Here is a 15736-nt window from a genome sequence, read left to right on the forward strand (position 1 = left end):
GTGAATGGGGATAGATGCATTTAAAGGGAGAGAGTAGATGGTTACCATATGGTGGATTTAGACAAGAAAACCTCCCGGGAGGTTCGAGTGTGGAGCATAAATACCGGCATGGATTGTTTCAACAGGATGTCCTTGTTTGTAATGTATAATCTAATGTGGCAGACTCACTTAATAAGAAAAGCGTCAAAAGAATTGGGAGTGGGAGATGCCTGAATTGGGCTGGTGTGTGTATTCTTGGTCACAGTGTGGATGTTAAACGTGAGGAGGGAACGACCAGGTAAAGAGTGGCGAGGGAGGGAGGGAGGGAGGTGCAGAGTGGGGTTGCGGATCAGGCACATCCTGCCACACTGAGAAAGTCTTTCCAATCTTTGGCGATCAAAGCCACTTCCTATGCGTGGAAACGTTGCCGTGGAACACGTCAGTACTTGCTCCAATCTACTCCAAAACGCTGCAAGCGCCGGAGTGCAACTTGTGGCGAGGGCTGGCTGGCTGTGCGCTGGGGAGGTACAGGCAAATCTTTCTATTTCAGCCCCAGATTGTGTGTCTTCTTGGGTAATTCCGTGTCTCCCAATCTCATCTTCTCCCTCCCCATCCCTCCTGTAGCCGGAGTCTCTCCCCCCCCGAGCCCCACAACCTCTCTGCGATCTCACTGGGCTCCAAGATTCCGCTAACTGCTGGTGGGAGACAGGGGCTGAGTCCTTTACTGGGGAGGTGTTTGCTGCTAAGAGGAAGGAGCTTTTCCCTTTTCTTCCCCCCCCCCCCCCCCGGGTTAAGAGGGCGGGGGAAGGCAGGAAATCCGCTCAGTAAAACTGGCAACCCCAGCCTTGAACTTGTCCTATTCTCAAAGCTCTGCAGCGAGCGGCGGGGAGCAGTGTGTATAACTGAGACATTTCACCCATCAGCAGCCCTGCCCACCCGGGTTAAAGAGACATAAGCTGTTACAGGGCTGATTATTTATGGGCGGAAAATCCTGGAAGTTCAGTCGGACCCTCGTACGGCACAGGCTTCAGTTTCTGAACGGCAGCTTGTTGGTAAATATGTAAACACTCATTCGAACCGCCTCCCCTCTACAATACCCACTTCACTGTTACTGCCTTAGGGTCGTTTCTCTCGTACTGCAGCCAGTACAATCACTCCTCGGGTCTGCTGGAGGATATAAATGTCCCCTTTTTAAAAAAATTTTGGAACTTCAACACAATGCCACTTTCTTAAGACTCAATGGTACATGTGACAACAACTCTCAGGAAAGGTAAGGCATCCCCTAGGGGGGCAGAGTGAGTTTGTGGCCATCTATCTGTGCTGGAATTGCACACAAGTTTGCCAATGAATGATGTTCACCAGCGTAACGCCAGGGGGATGATGTTCGCCAGCGTAACGCCAGGGGGGTGATGTTCGCCAGTGTAACGCCAGGGGTGATGTTCACCAGCGTAGCGCCAGGGGTGATGCATTCCTTGGCAACTAGATAAAGCTATATTGGTGGCACAATGGTAAGCACTGTTGCCTCACAGCATCAGAGTCCCGGGTCCAGGTCTGGCCTTGTCTACATGGGCTTCCTTCCGGGTGCTCCGGTTTCCTCCCATAGTCCAAAGATGTGCAGGTTAGGTGGATTGGCCATGCTAAATTGTCCCTTAGTGTCAGAGGGATTAGAAGGGTATAAATATGTAGGGTTACGGCGATTGTGTATGGGTGAGATTGTTGTTGGTGCAGGCTCAATGGGCTGAATGGCCCCCTTCTGCACTGTAGGGAATCTATCTATCTTTCTGTGTGAAGAATAGGAGACAATCCAATAGTATAACTGGTATGTTATATGGTAAAGGGTACATTGAGGCTCAGTGTAAAGGAGAACATTAGATTTTTTTATACCATTTGAACTATTGGAATACAAAATGCTCTACCACAAATGACCAATGATGGTGTTTGAAGGGGATTTAAATACATATTTGATGAGGAAATACGTAAAGATCAAACAAAAAGAAGAGATAAACTGGATTAAGATTTGCTTTGTAGCACTGAGATTCCTACATACTAAAATGTTTATGAGCACAATCTTTTACAAGGTAGAATTTATAGGGAGGGGGTTCAGATTACAATATAAACAGCATGAGCAGAATTTGAATACTTTGTTAAAGTGATCTCAACTCCCAGATGGCTTACACTACTCACCAAAGTAAACTGTTATGTATAACGTGTAAATCTTTTGTTTGTAATCTCTTTCCTCGTGGTTAGGCAGAGAGGAATATTGGAGGCATTTCGCTTCATTTTCAAACTGAGTTGCATGAGCGCAATGTTGGGATTCCCTTTTACTGCTTGTTGCTGGGAATGTTTTAGATTACATAGTTTATTAATGCCGGGATAAACAAATAGTGATCCAAATAAATGTTCCAAGGCAACGTGGGATGGCGATAACTCAAACAGCTTTCACTTGAGATCTCTTGTAGTCATAGAACGAGACAGCACAGATAGCAGCAAGTGTTGTTCAAATAGTCCCACTCCCTGCCTCTATTGCTGTTAATGTGCAATTTATTTTTCCTCCATGCGTTCATACGACTTCATTTTGAAAGCTACTGTTGAATCTTCTGTCGTTTTTTTGATGGTATCTCGAATCCTCAGCATGGTAATACTGCTCATGCTGTGTGTTACCCCTGCCCCCTCCCCACTCATTCCCCCCACCCCCACACACACAATCCCATCATCGTTAGGACGGGCAATGTTTTTTCAGATGCTCAGAGATTAACACAAAGCTGTCGTGATGAAAAATCAGGGTGGTATTTTTCAACCTGATTCTGGCTCTCCCTGCTTTGTTTCTGCTGGTTGCCCCCTTGCTCACTCTGCTCTTTGCCTGTTGGGTCTGCAAAGAAATCATTAACAAACTCAGAAACAAAACGAATTCCAATTCTTCTGAGTGATGGGGATTCAAGCTCAGACCAAGATAAAAGCCCATAATAGCAGACTTCAGAACATAGTGAAGTGTTTGAGCTGTGCAACATTATACCACCGCATATCTTGTGTTTTGTCTGTGGTGTACAGTTTATGAAACCAAAAAATTGGGTTCCTACTTATTCTTGTTTCAAACTAAAGCTAATTCTCCTTGGGCAGTGCATTTTGAGAGGGTCATGCAAATTAAGCCAAAATTTATGCGGACTAATGAGAATTGCTGGTGATTTTCTTCCACCTTATTAGCAGATGACTGAAAGTCAGTTTTAATTTTGGTGTAATAGACATGGTTAACATTGTTTTACTTACAAGATTTTCTGATTATATCCGCTGGACTTTCATTTCATTGAATTTCATCTTTGCAATAGAAATTGACAAATAGCTGAAGGTTGCTGCATGTATGAAAATCTTTATTTGTTATTGCACAATAGCTGACATCAGCAATCTTTCGTTAAACATTTTTGGAAATATACTGCATGGATGTAAGCTGGAATTTTACCTCCCAGGCCACCACGGGAATCAGAGTGGGCGAGGGGGCGGACAGTGGGAAGGTCCGTTGAGCTTGGGTGGGATTTTACGGTTTCAGGATGAGCGAGGGTGTAAAATCCCGCCCGTGGTGTTTTAAGTTGACAAGAAATTGCTAGTTTGGCGGCGCAGTGGTTAGCGCTGCTGCCTCACAACTCCAAGGACCCAGGTTCGATTCCGGCCTTGGGTGACCATCTGTGTGGAGCTTGCACGTTCTCCCCGTCTCTGCGTGGGTTTCCTCCGGGTGCTCTGGTTTCCTCCCACAGTCCAATGATGTGCAGTTTAGGTGCATTGGCCGTGCTAAATTAGATTAGGTTAGATGGATTAGCTGTGGTTAATGTGTGGGATTCGAGGGAGAGGCTGCGGGAGAGGGTAAGATACTCTGTCAGTGAGTCAGTGCACACTCGATGGGCTGAATGGCTTCATTTGTACTGTCGGAATTTTATGATTCTAGCTCTCTAATACCAAATAGCGCATAAATCTAGGGGGTGTAATAAGACTTCATGAACATTGCAGGGTCAAGATGATGCCATGAATTGTAGGAATGCCGTTTAATTGTGTTAATAATGTCATCTCATCCCTGGGAGGTGTTATTGTCTGTAAAGATTCCCTGGAGAATGAGGTCACGGATACAGCAATGTCTTGCCATCTTTCCAGATACAATTAACTGTCTGTTAGCTGGAGGGATAGTGTGACAGATGCTGTGGGTGGTCAGACTCTACACCTTGTTCTTTGGGTATGCTGGATTTTATGTGACTGGGTGAAGTAAAATATAATGTAATCTTGCCTCGCAACTTGTCAAGTGAGTTTCCAGATATTTTTTGTGCGCTGTCTTTTTTTTTCCTGTTCTGTCAGTATCGTGTATTTCTAGTTCAAGTATGGCTCTGTTGTTTATAAAGTAAACTGGACAAACCCCTTCGCCAGTCTTTCGAGGGAGAGAGTTAGAGAGTTTCACTGTTCTTCATGTGAAAAAAGTGCTTCCAGAACTCACTCCTGAGTAGCCTCGCTCTAATTTCCAGGGTATTACCTCCTAGTCATGATGTGGAGATGCCGGCGTTGGACTGGGGTAAGCACAGTAAGAAGTCTCACAACACCAGGTTAAAGTCCAGCAGGTTTATTTGGTAGCAAATACCATAAGCTTTCGGAGCACAGCTCCTTCGTCAGATGGAGTGGATATCTGTTCTCCAACAGTGCACAGACACAGAAATCAAGTTACAGAATACTAATTAGAATGCAAATCTCTACAGCCAGCCAGGTCTTAAAGGTACAGACAATGTGGGTGACAATCTCTTTAACCTGTGTTGAATGCTCCCTCCATCCACATTGTCTGTACCTTTAAGACCTGGCTGGCTGTAGAGATTTGCATTCTAATTAGTATTCTGTAACTTGATTTCTGTGTCTGTACACTGTTGGAGAACAGATATCCACTCCATCTGACGAAGGAGCTGTTCTCCGAAAGCTTATGGTATTTGCTACCAAATAAACCTGCTGGACTTTAACCTGGTGTTGTGAGACTTCTTACTGTGATTACCTCCTAGCCCAGCCCCATTCTGGATTATCCCACCAGAATAAATTACTTCTATGTATCTTCCTACTTAATCCTTCTAACATTTTAAATGCCTCAAATAGATCATCCATCAACCTTTGAAACACAAGCGAATAGAAGCTAAGTTTATGAAAGCTGTCCTCGTATTTTAAGACCTGCTATTGTTCAAGTAAGTCAGCACTGAACCCCTTCCAAGGGCAGTATATCTCTTTGAGAGGTTCATTGCCCAAAGCTGAACATTTCTTCATCTGGTGTCTGAGCAGGGCTCTGCGCAACTAAAGCATCAGTTCCTCACTTTCCCTTATTTTGCAATGTCTTTCATTCGCGTTTCTTAGGGGGTGGCACGGTGGCGCAGTGGTTAGCACTGCTGCCTCACAGCACCAGCAACGCAGGTTCAATCCCTGGCTTGGGTGACTGTGTGGAGTTTGCACGTTCTCCCTGTGTCTGTGCAGGTTTCCTCCCACACTCCAAACATTTTGTCCTTGTGCAGAAGGAGGCCGTTCGGCCCATTGAGTCCACACCGACCACAATCCCACCCAGGCCCTATTCCCGCAACCCCACATATTTACCCTGCTAATCCCCCTGACTCTAGGGTCAATTTAGCATGGCCAATCAACCTAACCCACACATCTTTGGACTTGGGAAGAAACCGGAACACCCGGAGGAAGCCCATGCAGACACGGGGAGAACATGCCGACTCCACATAGACAGTGGCCGGAATTGAACCTGGATCCCTGGTGCTGTGAGGCAGCAGTGCTAACCACTGTGCCACCGTGCAGCCCTGACTCCTGCTCGGAGATGATATCTGAACGACTTTGACTAAAGCAAAGGGAAACTTAAAAACATGCGGGTTAGGTTGATTGGCCACGCTAAATTGCCCGTTGGTGTCAGGCGGATTAGACAGGCCAAATGTGTGGGATTGGGGGTGTGGAGCCTGGATGGGGTTGTTGTTGGTGCCGGCTCAGTGGACCGAGTGGCCTCCGTCTGTTCTGTGGGGATACTATGGTATTAATCCTTCGAGCTAACAGACCTCAGCTTTGTCCATGTCCTGAAGAAGAAGATACGCGTGAGTTTCACCTCGCTACTCCACCTTGTCCTCATGTGAAGGTTTCTAATTGCTGGTTGTACAGGTTGCTTGAGTTTGTGTTCCTGGGTAAGATGAATCATTTACACTGTGTGCTGATTCCAGCATAAACACACTTGTGTTGATTCAGGGTTAATCAGTTCCTTAACACAGCACTGCAACAGCAGCTTCAGCTCCAAGGACTCTGTGTAATGCCGTAGTATGGGCCAGGAATCAACTCGGGTTATTCACATCTATCACCTGCTTGGAGATGCTATCTTAATTACTTTGACTAAAGCAAAGGGAAAATTAAGAAATTAAATGGCAGTGTTATTCCCGGTGTCTGTTAAACATTCCAGTTTCTGTGGTGGCCTCGAATCACAGAAGTCCTCGAAAATACTCAAATAGAAGCCAAATACTCTGGATGCTGGAAATCTGGAAAAAAAAGCAGTAAATGCTGGATAAACCCAGCAGGTCTGGCAGCATCTGTGGAGAGAGAAACAGTGTTAACACTTCGAGATCATGCGATTCTGCTACAGAACCGTACAGAACTCTCTCCAGTTCTGGAGAAGGGTCGTACGGACTTGAAACATTTGTTCTATTTCCCTCTACATTGTTGCTGCCAGACCTGCTGAGTTTATCCCTCAAAAGTACCGTCCGCATGCCCCAACTCCAGGGGCCACTTAAATGCGGACGAGACCATGAAAGCAATCCTGTTTAAATCTAAACTGTGTAGTCATAGGATTTTAAATTCTAAGGAAAAAGGGTTTCTGCTGCTTCACACATTTACTTTTTCTCCCGCACAGCAACATCTCGGTCGGTGAGCTGACCCAGTGCCTTTCCTTGGCAATTGGCATGTCATCATTGCAAAGTTTTATCTTCTATTCAGGTAAGTTCCCGAGCTTGTCCTAATTTCCACCTACTTTGCAAAGAGATGTTGTTCCCCAACATTTTAAATATGGTGGTCCAAACGTGAGGGTTTGAGCTGCGCTGCAGAAAATTAATGACTGTCGTTTTCGGAAATTGGGAACATGTCTGTAGATTCAGACTAAAGCTCTCATGAGTTGGACCATTTTGTGTGGTGAAGATTATACACTGTTGCTAAGCGATTGTAGGTTGGGCAATTACCACAATTCGATGCTTCTGTGCAATTATCAACAATAAACCAGAGTCAGCCCACGTGTTAAGTGTTTGTTGTTGGTCAGCAAATATGAATTGCAGGCTAGTTCAGTTGGTTAGTCTATGAATCCCGTACAATCCCTACAGTGCAGATGGAAGCCATTCAGCCCATCGAGTCTGCACCGAATCCCCGAAAGAGCATCTTACCCAAGCCTAGTCTGACATATTTACCATGGCCAATCCACCTAACCCACACATCTTGAGTGTGGGAGGAAACCGGAGCACCCGGAGGAAACCCACGCAGACACGGAGAGAGCATGCAAATTCCGCACAGACACCCAAAGCTGGAATTGAACCCGGGTCCCGGCACTGAGGCAGCGGTGCTAGCCATCATGTCACCCCTGTAGGGATTCTATGGATCAGTCTATTACGCTAATAGCACCAATACTGAGATCCTGAACCGTATACAGATCATATACACTTAATATTTATGCTGCTGTGGTTAGATGAAGGAAGGGGGGAGGAAGCTCGTGCGGAAAAGCAATGGCAGCACAGACTGAATGGCTTGTTCTTATGCTGGTGACTCTAGGAGCAAGGGGGAAGCACGAAGAACCAGAAGACTCGCCGCTGGTATCATTGAGATTAGGTTGTGAACTGAGTCTGAAAAGGAGGTAACTGAGAGAGAGACTTTGTATCCATACCCTTGTATACTTTTATAATGACTACAAGTTAAACCGAATCTGAGGTGAAAACTATAACGATAAAGAAAGCAATTTAGGACGAGTGTTGGGAAGAATTTCTATGGAAAACAATTCCAATTGGTTTTTCAGCATTCTGGTCGTGGAGTGAAAATCTTGGATTTATTCATGGTGAAGTTTAGCTCAGAAGTGAGATTCAACAGCAGGACTGTATTCAAATTGAATTGATGTATTATTGTCACATGTATTGGGATACAGTGAAAAGTATTGTTTCTTGCGCGCTATACAGACAAAACATACCATTCATAGAGTACATAGGGGAGAAGGAAGGGAGAGGGTGCAGAATATAGTGTTACAGTCATAGCTGGGGTGAAGAGAAAGATCAGCTTAAATATATGATAGGACCATTCAAAAGTCTGATGGCAGCAGGGAAGAAGCTGTTCTTAATATTTGGTACATGTTCTCAGACTTGTGCATGGAATCTTTTACTATGCTGGCTGTTTTTCCAAGGCAGTGGGAACTTAAAATGATAAAGGGTGATTTTTTTCAGAGGATATGGTCCCCAGGCGAAGTCTTCCAATTTGCTATGATTCCAGAGAAGTTATTTTTGGACTCAATTCTCATTTCTAATATGTGTATGTCATGTTTTAATATTTTTTTCCTTGCGTCTTGGTAACTAATAAACTCTCACTTTCTTTACTTCAAGAAAACCTAATTAAATTGGATTCCTTTAAAACATCATCATATTTGGACTTGGAAAAGCTATCCATGAGGGGAAGGGATTCTCTGTAAATTAACCTTGTTGTGATAAGCCCAGTGGCTTGAATAAAGAAGGGGAGCCAGTTCGGATTATCTCGTCACTTCCGAGTTTTATTGTCACATTCTCATTGATGTGAAAACTTCTTGCGTCAACGGGGAAGTGGCAGTATAATTACAATCTAAATGATCATTCTCTCCAAGATAAATTTCATAGTATACAACTTGTGTGTTGTTTGGAATTTTATGATTTGAGATGTTCAGATTTTTCAACAGGCAGTAAAATGTTTGCAACTATCCATATGTTAAAATTTCCCACCAAGCGCTTGTTGTATCTTGTGTGTGTTCAATGATAAGTTAATACATGGGAGACCATGTGTGAAGACAAAGTCAAAATTTTGATTACCACATCGGTGTTGTAGTCTGCGTTTTGTTATTTTCTCTGACTCTCCCTTACCGCAAGTTTTTGCACTACTTGTTTAAATATTAGGTATCTGGGCGTTCCAGAAAACTGTAAAACATGTTTTCATTTGTCCTTATAATTCATTCGGATTTCTTAGAGCGTTTTAAATTTTATTAAGCAGACATCATCACCGGTAATAGATTGCACATTTGGAATTGTTTAATGTAATTAAATTAAGGTTTTTCCCTCTCAACTCACAAATTCCCTCACAAATTTGATTGAGTTTTTTGAAGGGGTAACCAAGAAGGTAGATGAGGGCAGTGCAGTTGATGTTGTCCACATGGACTTTACCAAGGCCTTTGACAAGGTACCACATGGTAGGTTGTTGCATAAGGTTAAATCTCACTGGATCCAGGGTAAGGTATCTAAATGGATACAAAATTGGCTTCTTGACAGAAGCCAGAGGGTGGTTGTAGAGAGTTGTTTTTCAAACTGGAGGCCTGTGAACAGCGGTGTGCCTCAGGGATCAGTGCTGGATCCACTGTTATTTGTCATTTATATTAATGATTTGGATGAGAATATAGGAGGCATGGTTAGTAAGTTTGCAGATGACACTAAGATTGGTGGCACAGTGGACAGTGAAGAAAGTTATTGCAACGGGATCTTGATCAATTGAGCCAGTGGGCTGACAAATGGCAGGTGGAGTTTAATTTAGACAAATGCGAGGTGATGCATTTTGGTAGATTGAACCAGGGCAGGACTTACTCAGTTAATGGTAGGGCATTGGAGAGAGTTACAGAACAAAGAGATCTAGGGGTACATATTCAAAGCTCCTTGAAAGTGGAGTCACAGGTGGACAGAGTGGTGAAGAAGGCATTCGGCATGCTTGGTTTCATCGGTCAGAACATTGAATACAGGAGTTGGGACGTCTTGTTAAAGTTGTACAAGACATTGTTAAGGCCACACTTGGAATACTGTGTGCAATTCTGGTCACCCTATTATAGAAAGGATATTGTTAAACTAGAAAGAGTGCAGAAAAGATTTACTAGGATGCTACCGGGACTTGATGGATTGAGTTATAAGGAGAGGCTGGATAGACTGGGACTTTTTTCTCTGGAGCGTAGGGAGCTGAGGGGTGACCTTATAGAGGTCTATAAAATAATGAGGGGCATAGACAAGGTAGATAGTCAATATCTTTTCCCAAAGGTAGGGGAGTCTAAAACTAGACGGCATAGGTTTAAGGTGAGAGGGGAGAGATACAAAAGTGTCCAGAGGGGCAATTGTTTCACACAGAGGGTGGTGAGTGTCTGGAACAAGCTGCCAGAGGTAGTAGTAGAGGCGGGTACAATTTTGTCTTTTAAAAAGCATTTAGATAGTTACATGGGCTCAATGGGTATAGAGGGATATGGGCCAAATGCGGGCAATTGGGATTAGCTTAGGGGTTTAAAAAAAAAGGACGGCGTGGACAAGTTGGGCCGAAGGGCCTTTTTCCATGCTGTAAACCTCTATGACTCTAACTGATCGGTCACTTGCATCCCGGACATACTCTCTTCCATCTTCTTCTGCATGGAAAAGATACAAAAGTCTGAGATCACGTACCAACTAACTCAAGAACAGCTTCTTCCCTGCTGCCATCAGACTTTTGAATGGACCTACCTCATATTAAGCCGATCTTTCTCTTCACTCTATCTGTGACTGTAACACTGTATTCTGCACCCTCTCCCTTCCTTCTCCCCTATGTACTCTATGAACAGTATGATTTGTCTGTATAGTGCGCAAGAAACAATACGTTTCACTGTATCCCAATACATGTGACAATAATACATCAAATAATACAGCAAATGGAATAAACAAGCTGTGTGTCTGACTAAAAAAAGCTGACATAATCTTTGTAAGTTATCATAAGCTAAGAGATTGGTAAGTGTCAACTGGAAACCAATTTCTTTTGCAGTCACTTTGCAGATCGTTTTATTACTTGCTGACAAAGCTGCGATGTACGTAACTTAAAATAGATTTAAAATAATGTGTAAGTGATGAGCAGTTAGCACTGCAGCCTCACAGCGCCAGGGACTCGGGTTCAATTCCAGCCTCGGGTCACTGTCTGTGTGATGTTTGCATGTCTGCATGGATTTCCTCCGGGTGCTCCGGTTTCCTCCTGCAGGTTAGGTGGATTGGCCATGCTAAATTGCCCCTCAGTGTCCCAAGATGTGTTGGTTAGGAGGATTAGCAGAGTAAATACAGGGATAGGGCCTGAGTGGGATGCTGTGCCGGATATCCAATGCGGACTAGATGGGCCAACTGGCCGCCTTCTGCACTGTAGGGATTCTGAGTAAGTCGAGATATTAAGATTTTATGGGTTTTTTACTGATATTAAGGTTATTCATAAATTATTATTTATTTGTGGAACTCCCAAATGCTTCTAATTGAAACAAAAATTGCAAATAATTTTATGTTAGTGAGGCAAATTATGTACCTAATTTATCAATCGTAAAAAATTGAGGAGCAAATTTAAGCCTGTTTGAAAGCTGGCATTTCATGTTATTACGAGTTTAGTTATTTTCCTTGGAACGCATACTTTATTTAGACAACTCAGATCAGTTCGTATTGACTGGGGGATCTGAGCCTCTGCTCACAGCCTCTGAAAGCATAGTTATCAAAATCGAAGCCCAGTTCAGTCCTCTGAGCCCAGGTAGCTCAACTTAGCTTTCTGTTTCTTACTGGCTGGTAAATTGAGGATATATTTTGTGGTGTTGGAGCATTGCAGTTACTCGGTTTTAGTATTGTTGCCTCAAATGAGGGGAAATCAAAACACTAAAATTCGCTACTCCAAGTGACTTGAGATGCATGAAAAGTAAAGTGGATATTAGTTTCAGGTTTGTGTGAGATCCTGAGTCCCCATGGAATATGTCATGTGCCCCACAAGGGCACAAAGCTCATTCTCAAGCGTGTCACTTTTCAAAAATGTCTCTGGCAGCTTCCCTTTTCGCTGATACAAAACGATACAATTGTCAGTGCTGGAAATGTGAAACGAAAACAGAAAATGCTGGAAGTACTCAGCAGGTCTGACAGCATCTGTAGTGAGAGGATCAGAGTTGGCTGGAATTTTACCATCTCACCCGCCGCAGAATCGGAGCGGGCGAGGATCGGATTCTCCGTTGGCCTCGGGTGGGATCTTACGAGCCTTGGGCGGGCGAGGCAGTAAAATTCCAGCAAATATTTGGGGTCAGTGCAAATTTCTTCAGGTATTGGTTAAAACTTGCTGTCAAAGCTGCACCTCTGGATCCGACCTTTTCCATGGTTCAGATGAAAGATTGTCAATCTGAAATATTAGCTCTTTCTCTCCTGCTATAGAGGCCGCCAGACCTGCTGTCCAGCATTTTCCGTTTTCACCTCTCTTTGTTTCAATGGATAGGGATTTCCTGGACTCGCCAATGTCGAGCCCCATCATGATTTCCCTGGTGGCGGGATGGGTGAGCCATTTAAAACGCCATAGGCTTAGACAGGACTGGAAGATCATGCCAGTGGCATATGGTGAGCTGCCTTTGGCGAGCTGCCGCTGCTATGGCTTCTTTGAGGGTGGTGGTGTGGGGGGACGGGGGGGCGGGCGGAAATTCTGTCCAATGTCTTGGCCACTAAGAGATTGCAGATCCCCCTCATTCCCAAACTTTGCACCTACCAAGCTTTGTATAAATCTTTGATTGCTTTGTGTTCCATTCTGTGAATTGAGATAAAGTGATGGAAGTGCTCAGGCAGCTACTTAAACCCAAAATATGAATCTTGGGAGAGATGACTTTATTGTCTATTAGTCTTTCCTCGTATAGAATTGCCCAAAACTTTAGTATTTTACTTGTCCTTCTGGATGATTCTATTATCTTGCTGACAAAGCTGCATTGTCAAATCTTTCAAGTCTGTTCAGATTATCTGTCTGTAATATGAGGCGTGTGGATGATGCAAAGGACATTCTGTGTCCTACAGTTTTCAACTCAGCCTTCAACACCATTATTCCTACGAAACTCATCTCCAAACTCCGTGGCCTGGGCCTCGGCTCCTCCCTCTCCGACTGGATCCTGAACTTCTTAACCCACAGAAGACAATCAGTAAGGATGGGCAACAACACCTTCTCCATGATCATCCTCAACACCGGTGCCCCACAAGGCTGTGTTTTCAGCCCCCTACGATATTTCTTATACACCTATGACTGTGTGGCCAAATTCCTCTCCAACTCAATTTTCAAGTTTGCTGACGACACCACCGTAGTGGATCGGATCTCAAACAATGACGAGACAGGAATGAGATAGAGAATCTGGTAAACTGGTGCGGCAACAATAATCTCTCCCTCAATGTCAACAAAATGAAGGAGATTGTCATCGACTTCAGGAAGCGTAGAGGAGAACATGCTCCTGTCTACATCAACGTGGACGAATTTGAAAGGGTCGAGAGCTTAAAATGTTTAGGTATCCAGATCACCAACAACCTGTCCTGGTCCCCCCATGCCGACATTATAGTTAAGAAAGCCCACAACACCTCTACTTTCTCAGAAGACTAAGGAAATTTGGCATGTTAGCTATGACTCTCATCAACTTTTACAGATGCACCATAGAAAGCATTCTTTCTGGTTGTATCACAGCTTGGTATGGCTCCTGCTCTGCCCAAGACCGCAAGAAACTACAAAGGGTTGTGAATGTTGCTTAATCCATCACGCAAACCAGCCTCCCATCCATTAACTCTGTCTACACATCCCGCTGCCTCGGCAAAGCAGCCAGCATATTCAAGGAGCCCACACACCCTGGACATTCTCTCTTTCACCTTCTTCCTCCGGAAAAAAGATACAAAAGTCTGAAGTCATGTACCCACCGACTCAAGAACAGCTTCTTGCCTGCTGCCATCAGACTTTTGAATGGACCTACCTTGCATTAAGTTGATCTTTCTCTACACCCTAGCTATGACTGTAACACTACATTCTGCACTCTTCATTTCCTTCTCTATGAATGGTATGCTTTGTATAGAGTGCAAGAAACAATACTTTACATTGTATGCTAATACATGTGACAATAATAAATCAAATCAAAAAGTGTACCTTATGTTTAATAGCTGTCTGATTTCTGTTTGGTTTTTCATATAGGCCGAAGATTTCTCATCCCGTGGCAATCATAGCGGGTGAGACAGAAAATTCAATGGACCATTGTTCAGCTTGGGCAGGAATTTCCGGTCTTGGGGCGCATACGGCCGGAAAATCCCACCCACAGTTTTTTGAACAAGACCAATAAATTGGGGTACTAAGATTTTTTGGGGTTTTTATTCATTTATGGGACATGGGCATCGCTGGCTGGCCAGCATTTATTGCCCATCCCTAGTTCCCCGAGGGCAGTTGTGAGTCAGCCACATTGCTGTGGCTCTGGAGTCACATGTAGGCCAGACCGGGTAAGGACGGCAGATTTCCTCCTCTAAAGGACATTAGTGAACCAGATGGGTGTTTCTGACAATCAACAATGGTTTCATAGTCATCAGTAGATTCTTAATTCCAGATTTTTAAAAATTGAATTCAAATTCCACCATCTGCCGTTGGGGGATTCGAACCCGGATCCCCAGAACATTAGCTGAGTTTCTGGGTTAATAGTCTAGCGATAACACCACTGGGCCATCGCCTCCCCGTTGTTTTCTGATATTAAGATGATTCATAACTGCATGTTTTTTTCCCCATACTGTCCATATATATTTGCTGCAGAGAATTGTTCTCTAGAGTAGAAAATTCAGTAAATGATGAAGCTGTTAAAATAAATGGAAAATCCATGAGAATATTTGTGGTGGAAATCATTATAATCATGGTGATAATGTAACATGGGGTTCCCATTTAATTGTGGTTAATGTCATTGTGGTTTTCGCACTCTATCCGCCTTATTTTGTTTTAAATCTATCATTAGAAATAACTTTCACCCACTGAAGTCTTTGGATTCCTCGTGCAAGGCTGTTGATAGCTTTGGAATATTTTGACAGTCAACCATTTCTGGAGCAGACCTAAGACTGGGGATCTTTTATAAATGCTCCAGATTTTCTTGAGGACTTGTAGCATTGTAATGGTCAACCAGGACCCATGAATAGTGTGAAGGAGGAAATTATGAGCTAGGTCACTTAAACAAGGAATTATTCCACTCCATATTTTCTTTGGATTTTGTGTAGGCCTGCCATTAAGAGGTAGTTTACGAAAGTCATCTGGCTACCATAGTTTTGCTCCACCTCATGACAAGATTTGTGCACTAGGTGGTAAGATTTACTTTGTAGGTCGCCAATCTTGCTGTCGTGGAAAAACTTTGGCTAATGTTATTAGAAATATATATTTTTTTGAAAAGTCCCAGAGCACTTCAGAGTCGATGATGTACTTTTGGAGTGTAGTCACTGTTGTAATGTGGGAAATGCAACAGCCAATTTGCAAACAGCAAACTCTCTCAAACAGCAATGTGATAACGACCAGATAATCTGATTTTTTTAATGCCAGTTGAGGAATAGATATTGACCTAGACATGATAACTCCCTTGCTCTACTTCAAAATTGTGTTATGGGATCTTTTATGTCCACCTTACAAAGTGGACAGGGCCCCGGTTTAATAGCTCATCCAAAAAACTGCATCCCCAACAGAGCAACACTCCCTCAGAACAGCACCTCCAACAGAGCAACATTCCCTCAGAACAGCACCT

The 15736-nt window shown here is 43.7% G+C and overlaps 1 protein-coding gene across 2 annotated transcripts in view; it reads left to right on the plus strand.

The window, feature by feature from the left end:
- The first annotated feature begins 417 nt into the window (after nt 1-417).
- Nucleotides 418-15736, plus strand: part of atp8b4 (ATPase phospholipid transporting 8B4) — a 363747-nt gene continuing 348428 nt past the window's right edge. For both annotated transcript variants that reach the window (XM_078241378.1, XM_078241379.1), the window contains exons 1-2: nt 418-504; nt 6875-6957. The gene's annotated coding sequence lies outside the window, so the exon portion shown is untranslated. The remainder of the gene's footprint in view (nt 505-6874; nt 6958-15736) is intronic.

Source organism: Mustelus asterias, chromosome 24 (assembly GCF_964213995.1).
Source record: "Mustelus asterias chromosome 24, sMusAst1.hap1.1, whole genome shotgun sequence".
NCBI classification, from domain to species: domain Eukaryota; kingdom Metazoa; phylum Chordata; class Chondrichthyes; order Carcharhiniformes; family Triakidae; genus Mustelus; species Mustelus asterias.